Raw genomic sequence first — 12975 nt, 5'->3', positions numbered from 1 at the left:
GTCAGATGATAGGTATACCTGTTTAAAGGAAGTCCTTCTAAAAAAGTAATCACCTTCAGAGGTGGCCAAGTACCCAAATAGAGTAGGAAGTAGCATATTTCATCAAAGTAGAAGAGGTATTAGAGATTAAGTCAGTAAACTGCTTACAGATGTTGACTTTGACATTATTGGTGATCGGAGCACCACTTAATGATTTGGCAGATCAGAGGCTTTCTTTACAGGACACAGATTAACTGGCTGTTTTTCAAGCAAGTCTTTGTGGAATGGGGGAGTGGCCATTTATGTAAAAAACAGTATCCCATTTGAGTCCATAGACGTATCACGGCACTGCACTGAACAGGTATTTGAATGTAGCGCAGGGGCAGTTGAATGTAGTGAAACAAAACTTCTAATGGTTGTTGTTTATTGGTCCCCTATCTCTGACTTCAAAGCATTCCTGCTCAAGCTAGAGAGGGTTCTTGGCTAACTTTATATGAAGTATACCAAAAATTAGTTATATGTGGTGACTTCAACATTAATTTTGTATATGATTAAGCAAGAAAAAGGATGTAGGTAGATCTCATAAACTCATATGATTTGATGCAAACTGTATTTCTTCCAACCAGGATGCAGGGGAACAAAAGCACAGCCATAGATAATAGTTTTATTCATTCTTCATTACTAGATGAGCACTGTGTTAGTACAGGGGTGAACCATGATGCACAAATTTTAACACTAAAAGGCTTCTGTACTCAAAGAAATGTTATATATAATTACAAATTATGTAGGAAATCTAATCCAATGGCAATACAGAGTTTCTTAACATTGTTAAGAGCACAGGATGTTTATAGTGCTGATAATATAGATGACAAATACAATGCTTTCCTCAACCATTTCTCATGCTCTTTGAGAGTTGCTTTTCATTAGAATGCTCTAAACAGGTTACTAGCAGTAAAAGGTGGCCTGGGTGGCTGACTAGTGAGATAAGGATATAATGCAGAACAAAGCAGGAATTATATCAAAATGTTAGAAGTAGTTACAATCAAGCTACAGTAGCCCATTACAAACAGTGCTTAAAAATGTTATCAGGAAGGCAAAGAGTATGTGGTATGCAAATAGACTAGCTAATTCACCGGTTAAAATTAAAACCATATGGTCAGTTGTGAAGGAAGTCTCTGGTCAGCAGCACAAGGTCAACGATATTACGTCAGTTCGTAGTAAAAATATTTCTGATATTGATAAGTCAGATATATGTACAGTATTTAGCAATCATTTTCTGAGCATTTCTGGTGAATTCAATAAAAACTCAGTTTCTACAGGGAATCATATAACTCTCTTAGAAAATGCCTTTCTGAGATTGATGTCTGAAATACTCATTGTGATACTGACAAGGGGGAAATTGAGTCAATTATTAAATCACTGAAGACTAAGGACTTTCATGGATATGATGGAGTGCCTCGCAGAATATTAAAGTACTGTGCTGCACATGTTAGTTCTGTACCAAGCCATATTTGTAATTTTTCCTTTACGAATGGTCAGTTTCCTGAATGATTAAAGTACTCAGTAGCAAAGCTCCTTCATAAAAAGGGACAAAGGGATATTCTAGACAATTTTAGACCTGTTTCTATGCCATCCGTGTTTGCTAAAGTTATTGAAAAGGCTGTGTCTGTAATGATAATTGAACATTTTATATCACATAATTTGCTATCAAATGTACAGTTCGGCTTTAGAAGTAGTTTAGCAACTGAAAATGCTATATTCTCTTTCCTCTGTGAAGTACTGGATGCATTAAACAAAAGGTTCAAATGCTAGGCATATCTTTTGATTTAACTAAGGTGTTTGATTGTATTGATCACAAAATATTGCTCCAGAAGTTGGACCATTATGGAATATGGGGAGTACCCCACAATTGGTTCACCTCTCACTTTAACATCAGACAGCAAAAGGTCATTATTCACAGTGTTGAGAGTGGGTGTGATATGGGGTCTGAGAGGGCCACAGTCAAAGGGGGGATGCCCCAGGGATCAGCGTTGGGGCCACTCCTGTTCCTTATTTATATAAATGATCTGCCCTTTAGCATTACAGGTAATTCTAAAATATTTCTGTTTGCTGATGACACTAACTTAGCAGTAAAGGATGCTGTGTGCAACACTGGCTCTGTTTCAAATAATGTAGTTCATGACATAAGTTCATGGCTCGTAGAAAACAAACTAATGCTAAATTACAGTAAGACTCAGTTTTTACAGTTTCTAACACATAATTCAACAAACCCGACATTTTAATTTCACAGAATGGGCATATGATAGTGCAAATGAACAGTTCAAATTTCTAGGTGTCCAGATAGATAGTAAACTGTCGTGGATAGCCAATGTTCAGGATCTTGTTCAGAGATTTAATGCTGCCATTTTCACTATTCAAACAGTATCTGAAGTAAGTGATCATTCGACATGAATTTGCTTATCTTCATTCGCTTATATCACATGGTATTATATTTTCGCATAACTCTTCCCATTGTCAAAAGATATTTTTGGCTCAGAAATGGGCAGTTTGTGCGATAAGTGGTGTGAGGGAGTTCCTTGAAAAATTAAGCTGATTCCTATGTTATATTGTCGATTGCATTTACTTAAAACTTATGGCTTGACTTTTTTTGGGGTCATAAACATTTTATTTCATCTATTATTACTTTTATCTTGTAGTTTTGTGTACTGGCATGATCCATGACCTTGGACATTTGCTCCACATTTTAGTTCTATGGAACCAGATGTGTAAATAAATAAATAAAAAATATAAAAATGTTTTAGGAAACTAGATATTTTACCAGAAGTTCTTGTTTCACCTTGATAGAAATCTTGTTTTGCATATCTGCTTCAATTCTTACATGGAATTAACAACCTTTTAGCTAAACAGATTAAAAGATACTCAGCAGGTTCAATTTAAAGTTATTTATTCACTGCCCTGTAATACATTACACCAGCCAAAATGCAGCCCGACTGTGAATGCTGTTCTCAAACATGGGATGAGTTGGTTGACATTCATAACCAGCAGGAAATTGCCCTGACAATGGTCAAATGATTGGCACCTGCTTTGAATTGGTGAGTTGGAAGATCTTCCAAGGTCCGTGTACCATGATACCTGTACCAGAGATACCTCAAGTACTATCTTCTCCAATGGATCCAGTCTCTTCTGCAGAGGATCTCTCATTACCCATCCATTTGACTCTGAGTGGCATGTCAATGGGAGATCTGGGCATCCTGTACAGTGTGGATGGGGAACAGCAAGGACTCAGAGTGTGCTATGCTATATAGCTGAGGTGCTATGTGTTATGTCCTAGCCAGTAATGCCACCCGAGCCCGCTGCCAAAAGGTTGGCAGCATCAAAGTCCGGACGCCGTCCGCATAAGCAGCGCCAGCGAGACAGCAAATCGCCGCAAGTCTGCGCGCGCCACCGCTGGCTTCTGGGTTCTTAAGCGCTGGAGTCGCGAGCGCTAGGACAGTTCTGCATTCGCCGCTCAGTTGTGTACTCGCCACCGAATTGTGTACTTGCTAGTCAGTTGTGTGTTCATCGCAGCAGAGTTGTTGTTTGTCGTCAGCCGACGCTGACCTAGCCGCTCCGACTTGAACTAGACAGATTTCCGTAGACACGGAGTTCACGACCTTGTTTCTGTATCTTAGTGAATAAAGATAAGTACCGACTTTTATTTAATCTGAGTGTTTGGGCTTTCATCTTTCTGTTCACTGTTCCAGCGGACCGGTCGGCCCGCTATTAAAAGTGTGGCGGTGACTTCGTAAGCCATTTCCACAGCCAAGTGTTTGTCGCTACGAACACCGCCACAAAACTAGCGACGAGGACTTCCGAACTCGTGTGCAGGGCTGGTTCAACTTGTTCTTGTTATACTAATTATAGCGATAAACTTTTGGGGGCTGGTTTAATTTGTGTTCACTATGTCTGCCGAATTACAACAGTTGATCTTGTTACAGAGTCAGCAAATACAAAGTCTGGTGGAAGCAATCGCCAAACAAGCGGCTAATCCTCCAACACAAAAGGAACAAGCACAGGCAGCACCACAGTTCCGGGCTTTTGATGAATCCAGAGAAGAATGGCGCGAATATTTCGCGCAGTTGCAGGCGCACATGTCAGTCTACAAAATCACAGGTACTGAGCGGCAGCTTTATTTAATTTCCACTGCAGACGTGGAAATCTATCGACTGCTTTGTAAGTTGTTCCCGGAATCCCAGCCAGAAGCTTTAGACTATGACGTTGTTGTTAACAAGCTTGCTGAGTATTTCGAGTCGCGAGTTCATGTGGCAGCAGCCAGATTCAAGTTCTTCAGATTAAAGAAACTGCCACATCAATCTACTAAACAGTGGTTAACAGATTTACGGGGCCTCACCCGTCAGTGCCGATTTAATTGTGTGTGTGGAGCTTCCTACAGTGATGTCATGTTACGAGACGCTATTACGCAAAACATTGCAGATTCTCGTATTCGTGCTGCTATCTTAAAGTTGCCTGACTCGTCATTAGAGACTGTGATGAACATCATTGAAGCCCAAGATACTTTTGACTATGCTGAGTGTGAGTTAGATCAGCCATGTATTTCTCAAATTGCCTGTGCTAAGCAAGTTGTGTCACGCCCGCGGCCCCACCGGCAGAGTCAGACTGTAAACACTAGCCGGCCGCGTCATGTTAAACACATTCGTCAGCCGCGTGTGCAGAATGATAGAGTTAAGTCTTGCCCTAAGTGTGTTCTGGCTCATCCTCGTGAACGTTGCCCGTTAAGAAACGCGGTTTGTCACTTTTGTCAAAGGAAAGGACACATCCAGACTGTTTGTTTGCGTAAACGCAAGAACAATTCTAGTGCTGCCCACCCCATGGATATTCATGTTCTTCAAAGCCAGCCCGCCCAGAAGGTCGCGTTTAAAGACTCTTCCACGGTTCGTGTGGGTAATAAACTTGTTCGCAATAAGCCACCCACCCAGCCCTCTGCTATGCGACCCAAGCGTTAATTCAAACGCTGTAAAAAGTAATGTACAGACTGCAAGTGAAGCGGGAGTTGTTGTTCCACCCGCCCAACCCACGAGTTGTCGTAAGCAGCGAACACGCGCTAAACGCGCTGATTTTGTGTCTTCCGCCTCCACTGCACCGATCCAGAGACAGTGTAATAAACTATTTGTGAAGCTATGCATCCAGCATAAGACCTTCAATTTTCAATTAGACACTGGTGCGTCTGTGACTCTCATAAATAGTGCTACGTATGCGGCTATCGGCCGCCCTAAACTTTCAGCGGCAAAACATTCTTTGGCTACTTATAGTGGAGAACGAATTCCTGTGTTAGGTGTATGTAGCGTGCCAGCCACATTCCGTCGCAATACAAAAACAGTTTCATTCACAGTGCTCCGCGCTACAGACAGTGTAAACATTTTCGGATTAGACTGTTTTGACTTGTTTGGCCTGTCTATCCAAGACAATGTGTTGCAAATTAATTCTGTTGTTGTTCCTCAAGACAGCATAACCGAGTTGTGTAAACGATACAGTGACATATTTAAAGACGAACTAGGTTGTGCTACGAACTTTTCCGCTCATATTACATTAAAAGATAATGCTCAGCCTCGATTTTGTCGTGCTCGTCCAGTGCCTCATGCCCTCCGGGCACCTGTAGAAGATGAACTTCGTCGTTGGCAAAACAACGGTGTTATTCAACCCGTTTCAGCAAGCCAGTGGGCTTCTCCCTTAGTTATTATAAAGAAACCGTCTGGCAAGTTACGTTTGTGTGCTGATTTTAAGTCGACAGTTAATCCTCAGACTGTCATTGATTCTTTTCCTTTGCCTAGACCGGACGAGCTGATGGATAAGTTAGGGGAAGCTCGTTTCTTTTCCAAAATTGATCTCCGTGAAGCATATTTGCAATTGCCCCTCGACGAGCAATCACAACAGTATTTTGTCATAAACACGTCGTTGGGGTTGTTCCGTTTTCTGCGTTTGCCTTTTGGTTGTGCGTCAGCTCCAGCTGTTTTTCAGCGTTTTTTGTCACAACTTCTGGCTAATGTGCCATCGTGTTGCAACTATTTAGACGATATTGTTGTGTCCGGTCGGACGCCTGCTGAACATTTCCGTAATTTGGAGTGTTTGTTTAAAGTGTTGTCTCAGGCAGGCCTACGTTGCAACATAGATAAATGTTCATTTTTCCTTACGGAGCTGGAGTATCTGGGACATGTTATTAATGCTCAAGGCATTCATCCCTCACAGTCACATTTAGCAGCTATTCGTGATTTGCCCGCCCCTCGCAATCTGAATGAATTGCAAGCAGTTCTTGGCAAATTGACATATTATATTAGGTTTATACCTAATGCATCACAGATTGCTGCACCGTTGCATCGTCTCCGCCGTAAGAATGTTCCATTTGTGTGGACAGCTGATTGCCAATCAGCCTTTCAGCAGCTTAAAGAGGCTTTATTGAATGATCGTTGTCTGGTCCATTACGACCCTAACAAGCCTCTGGTGTTAGCTTGTGATGCCTCTTCTTTCGGCCTCGGTGCTGTGTTGTCTCATCGAGTCGGTAACACCGAACGTCCTATTGCGTTCGCATCTAAATTGCTAAACAAAGCTCAGTGTAATTATAGCCAATTGGACAAGGAAGCGTTGGCTATTGTGTTCGGTGTCACAAAATTTCATCACTACCTCTATGGTAGACCATTCTATTTAGTAACAGATCACAAGCCCCTGACGTCACTGTTTCATCCGTCTAAACCAGTTCCTCAGCGGACAGCTCAGAGACTACAACGTTGGGCTCTTTTGTTATCACAATACCAGTATGAGACATTGTATCGCCCTACAGCTCAGCATGCAAACGCTGACGCGCTTTCTAGATTGCCGATTGCTGCGGATGATGTCTTTGATTCCTCTGAAGACTCTTGCCATCAGATTGACGCCGATGAGCATCAATCCCTCCGGGATTTTCCAATTGATTATCGTCAGGTGGCACGTGAGACAGCTACGGATCCTCATCTGAGTTTACTATTACGTTTTGTTCAACGTGGTTGGCCGTCCAAGGCAAAGGACATATCGGATCCTGTGGTTCGTCGCTATTATCCGCAACGTCACCTGTTGTCTGTTTCGCACGGAGTTTTGCTGTTACGCACCGAGAATGACCAGCTTCGTGTAGTGGTTCCCCAAGTGCTCCAATCCAAGGTCCTCGACTTGTTGCATCAAGGTCATTGGGGAGTGGTCCGCACCAAGCAGCTTGCCCGCCGTCATTGTACATGGATCGGCATTGATAAGCAGATTACGCAGATGTCTACAGATTGTTCGACGTGTGCCGAACACCAAGCTGCTCCGCCTCAACGCTATTTTGAGTGGGCACGCCCTGCCGGTCCCTGGCAGCGAGTACATATTGATTTCGCTGGTCCATATTGGAATTCTCGTTGGCTCATCGTGATAGATTCATTTAGTAATTTTCCGTTTGTTGTGCCCATGCAGTCTACAACGTCTGCACAAACTATACAGGCGTTGACTTCAATTTTTTGTATTGAGGGTCTTCCAGAAGTTTTAGTGTCTGACAATGGTCCACAATTTACCTCTGCTGAATTTGAACGTTTTTGTTCTGCCAATGGCATTCGCCATGTTCTTACTCCGCCGTTCCACCCTCAATCGAATGGTGCAGTGGAACGTTTTGTACGCACATTCAAGGATCATATGGACCGCCTTCGTGCTACGCACTCTCGTCAGCAGGCCCTCATCACGTTCCTGTCATCGTACCGGACCACGCCACACGACGGCCCTTCGCCTGCGGAGCTTCTCCACGGCCGTCGTCATCGCACCCTACTATGGTTGTTGCACCCCCCGGATCGACCCGCCGCTTCTGAGCATCGCACGCGTTTTCAGTGCAACGACGCCGTTTTTTTCAGAGTTTATCACGGTCGCCGTCGTTGGGAACGTGGTACCGTGATCAGTGTCCAGGGTCGCGGTTTTTATACTGTTCAAGGTGCTACTGGGGTGCACAGGAGGCATCAGAACCAGTTGCGCCGCGCTGGCCGCCTGGATTCTGCCGCTCATTCTTTGTCCACAGATTTGGTCCGCGGCGGGTTCCAGCCGCGCCTTCCGACTTCGCTGCCGCCCCCAGGGCAGCAGCAGCAGCCGTCGCCGCTACCACGCCGACAGCCCGTCCCGTTGATGCCTCCCGCGCAGCTTCATTCGGGAGCGCCCCGGGTGGTCGCTCCGGCGCCTGCGGTCCCTCTTCAGTCGCCACCGCCTTCGGAGCTGATGGACGTCGACCCCTCAGCCGGGCCGCCTTCCCAAGCGGTGGCTGTGCAGCCTGTCCTGCAGCCGCTTTCCTTGGGCACCCCCAAGGAGTCTGACACCGCAGCGCCTTGTCCGGCGCCCTCTCAGCAGCCGTCGACGCAGCGTCAGGAGACGCTGCCTCTCTCTGTGGGTCCCGACGCCCCGTCGCGTCCAGTACCGGAAGCTGCGCCCGTGGTCACAGGCGTGCACCCTGACCTCGGTTTTCAGTCGGTGTTTCCCGAGGCCCCGCGCAGCCAATGCTGGGGTGCGGACCGGGGACTGCCACCGACAACAGTCTCCGCCCCGGTCTCTTCTGCTACGCCTGCGGCCAGACCCCTCCCCCGCCGTCGATGCTCGCCACGTCATTATTCAACGACAGTGCGGCGATTTGGGGGGGAGGAGTGTTATGTCCTAGCCAGTAATGCCACCCGAGCCCGCTGCCAAAAGGTTGGCAGCATCAAAGTCCGGACGCCGTCCGCATAAGCAGCGCCAGCGAGACAGCAAATCGCCGCAAGTCTGCGCGCGCCACCGCTGGCTTCTGGGTTCTTAAGCACTGGAGTCGCGAGCGCTAGGACAGTTCTGCATTCGCCGCTCAGTTGTGTACTCGCCACCGAATTGTGTACTTGCTAGTCAGTTGTGTGTTCATCGCAGCAGAGTTGTTGTTTGTCGTCAGCCGACGCTGACCTAGCCGCTCCGACTTGAACTAGACAGATTTCCGTAGACACGGAGTTCACGACCTTGTTTCTGTATCTTAGTGAATAAAGATAAGTACCGACTTTTATTTAATCTGAGTGTTTGGGCTTTCATCTTTCTGTTCACTGTTCCAGCGGACCGGTCGGCCCGCTATTAAAAGTGTGGCGGTGACTTCGTAAGCCATTTCCACAGCCAAGTGTTTGTCGCTACGAACACCGCCACAAAACTATGTTTCACTGAAACTGAGCCAGTGGGACTCACTTCACCTGTTTTGGGAAAACCTGTTTTGTCCAGTGTCAGGAGGAGGAAAATGCAAAAGCATAGGGGTCTATTAATCATTGGCAGTTCAAATGTACAGCAAGTGATGCCCTTAGGGAAATGGCAGCAACTGACAGGAAAGAACACCAGGTGCAAACAGTGTATATGCCTGGAGGCCTCATTCATCTTGCTGAAGAGGCTATTCTGGCAGCCGTTGAGGGAACAGGGTGCAACTAGCTGCAAATTGTGGTGCATGTTGGAACAAATGATGCTTGTTGTCTGGGCTCTGAGGTCATTCTTGGATCATTCCAGCAACTGGCAGAGAAGGTTGAGAAGACCAACCTTGCACATGGGGTTTCAAGGAAGCTCATGATTTGTAGCATTTTTCCCAGCACTGATCATGTTGCTCTGATTCTGTATATCGAAAGGTTAGGCAAATGGCAAGTGGAGGTGGTGTATTTATCACAGCAGACAAGAAACTTAAATCCACCAAGACAGAAATTGAGGCTGCACGTGAGATTGTTTGGACAAGACTTAGTAACAGGGGTGGGCATAAAATGATAAGTGGATCCTTCTATTGTTCACCAGGCTCATCCCCTGATGTAACCAAAAACTTTAGACAAAACCTCAGTTCCCTTACATGTAAATTCTCCAGTCCTACCGTAATTATCAGTGGAGACTTTAATCAACCAACAATTAATTGGGAAAATCACAGTTTTGTTAGTGGTAGGCATGATAAGACACCCTGTGAAACTTTACTAAATGCCTTCACTGAAAACCACCTACAACAGATGGTTAAGAACTCCACTTATGGTGGAAATATATTGGATCTAATGGCAACAAATAGACCTGACTTATTTAAGAATGCCCACATCGTAACTGATATCAGAGACCATGATGCGGTTGTGGCAACAATGATTACCAAAGTACAAAGGACAACTAAAACAAGCAGAAAGATATATATGCTTAGTAAACTAGATCAAGAATCAGCAGAGTTGTATCACAATGAGGACCTTGAAACCTTCAGCACAGGTCAAGAGCATGTAGAAGAACTCTGGTTCAACTTTAAAAGAATAGTTGACTACACACTGGATAGATATGTACCCAGTAGAACAGTTCATAATGGGAGGGTACCTCTATAGTATACAGTCACTGTAAAGAAACTTCTAAAGCAACAGACATTACTGCATAGTAGCTGTAAAACAAAGTGTAGGGCTATTGATAGAGAGATGCTGAATGAAACGTGTCTGGCTGTCAAAAGAGCAATACACGATACCTTCAGTGACTACCATGGCAGAATATTGTATAATGACATTTCAAAAAAATCCAAAGGAATTCTGGTGATATGTAAAGGTTAGTGGCAAAAAAGTCAGTGTCGAGTTACTAATTAATGAGACAGGAACTGAAATTGAGGGTAGCAAAGCAAAATCTAAAATGCTTAACTCCATTTTCAAATGTTACTGTACAAAGGAAAACCCAGGAGAATTGCTGCAATTTAATCCAAGTACCACTGAAATGATGAATGAAATAATTATTAGTATCAGTGGTGCTAAGAAAGAGCTGAAATCATTACAACTGAACAAATCTCCAGGTTCTGATGAAATTACTGTCAGATTCTATACTGAATTTGTGACTGAGTTATCCCCTCTTCCAACTATGACCTATAATGGATCCCTCGAACAAAAAACTGTGCGCAGTTCTTGGAAAATGGCACAGGTCACATCCTGTACGGAAGAAGAGTAGTATAAGTGATCCACAAAACTACCATCCAATATCCTTGATGTCAGTTTGTTGTAGAATCTTAGAACATATTCTCATCTGAAACATAATGATGCATCCTGAACATACTGACCTGCTCCATGCCAACCAGTGCGGATTTCGAAAACATCGATCATGCAGAACCCAACTCGCACTTTTCTCATATGACATATTGCAAGTTTTAGATCACGGCAACCAGCTAAACGTAGTGTTTCTTGATTCCCAAAAGCATTTGATTCAATACCATACCTATGTTTATTGTTAAAAGTTTGATCATACGGGGTATCAAGTGAAATCTATGACAGGATTGAGGACATTTTGGTAGGGAGGACACAGCAACTTATCTTAGGTGGAGAGTCTTCATCAGATGTAGAAGCAACTTTGGGTGTGACCCAGGGAAGTGTGTTTGGACCCTTGCTGTTTATGTTGTATATTTAATGACCTTGCAATTATCTATAAAGAAGCACTAACTGAGAGAAGCTCCATAAATATTCAGTCAGATCTTGATAAGATTTCAACATGATGCAGAGATTGGCAACTTGCTCTAAATGTTCAGAAATGTAAAATTTTGCACTTCACAAAATGAAAAGTTGTAGTATCCTACGACTATAATATCAATGAGTCACTGTCAGAATTGGCCAACTCATACAAATACCTTGGTTTAACACTCTGTGGGGATATAAAATGGAATGGTCGCATAAGTTCAGTCATGGGTAAAGAGGTGTTAGACTTTGGTTTATTGATAGAATATTGGGAAAGTGTAATCAGTCAACAAAAGAGGTTGCTTACTAATCACTTGTGCAACCGGTTGCAGAATATTGGCCAAGTGTGTGTGACCCATACCACATAGGACTAAGAGGGGATATTGAACATATACAGAGAAAGGCAGCATGAATGGTTACAGGTTCATTTAATCCATGGGAGACAGTCACAGAAATACTGAAGGAACTGAACTGGCAGACACTTGAACACAGATGTAAACTATCCCAACAAAGTCTATTAACAACGTTTTAAGAACCGAATTTAGATGATTACTCTAGGAATGTTCTACAATGCCCTATGTGTCGCTAGCAAAGGGATTGTGAGGATAAGATGAGAATAATTACTGCATACACCGGGACATTCAGACAATCATTCTTCCTGTGATCCATACATGAATGGGACAGGAAGAAACCCTAACAACTGGCACAGTGGGTTTTATTCTCTGCTGAGCATCTCATGGTGGTTTGCAGAGTATAAATGTAGATGTACTAGATGCAAGAGGAAATGAGGTGTGTGTGTGTGGGGGGGGGGGGGGGGGGGGGGGTGATGGGTAGATGAGAGAGAGAGAGAGAGAGAGAGAGAGAGAGAGAGAGAGAGAGAGAGAGAGAGAGGGGGGGGGGGGGGGGGAGGAGAGAGATTACAAAATATTTCAAAATATAAATTTAGCTCAAGAAATGCCAGAAATGTCTGCTGAATATTTTAAACTTATCACTCTAATTTAGACATATCTTCAACAACAAAATGGTACAAACACTGGACGCATTGAGAAGAAGAGGCATATGCACAAGAGGTGGAACATTATCTTGAGTTAAGCTTCGGAGGCAATACATACATCGAAAACATTAAGAACAACATGTTCAATTTCTGATGGATAGAAAATTAAACATGAAAGTAGCTATCAATTTTCAGTAATATTTTGTGTAAATGTCAAGAAGCATCACTTCAATTACTTCCAATAAATTTTAAAATGCATGGAAATCTGCAGGGTTGTTGGTGTGTTCAGTTCAATTTTCAAGATTGTTTGGAAAAAGGGGTAAAACCCCTCTCTAACCTTGGCTTTTTCCTGGGAAAATGTGTGAATTAGTTTCTTTTGCATTTAAATTCATTAACAACACCTCATCTTAAAAATGAGCTGAGATTTATCATCTGCATATAATACTGACCAAAGGATGGACCTAATTCAATATACACACACATCTTCCACAGTGATCAGGAAGTTCTGAGATACCAAGACTGAACAACAGTCATAAC

General features: G+C 43.7%; 1 protein-coding gene across 3 annotated transcripts in view; it reads right to left on the bottom strand.

The window, feature by feature from the left end:
- The window catches only part of LOC124791033 (sedoheptulokinase-like), a 117663-nt gene that overhangs the window by 50700 nt on the left and 53988 nt on the right, over positions 1 to 12975 (bottom strand). The gene's annotated exons all lie outside the window — the stretch shown is intronic.

The sequence above is a fragment of the Schistocerca piceifrons genome, chromosome 1 (assembly GCF_021461385.2).
Source record: "Schistocerca piceifrons isolate TAMUIC-IGC-003096 chromosome 1, iqSchPice1.1, whole genome shotgun sequence".
NCBI classification, from domain to species: domain Eukaryota; kingdom Metazoa; phylum Arthropoda; class Insecta; order Orthoptera; family Acrididae; genus Schistocerca; species Schistocerca piceifrons.
The sequence above is the reverse complement of the archived record's forward strand: the minus strand, read 5'-3'. Positions and strand labels throughout refer to the sequence as shown.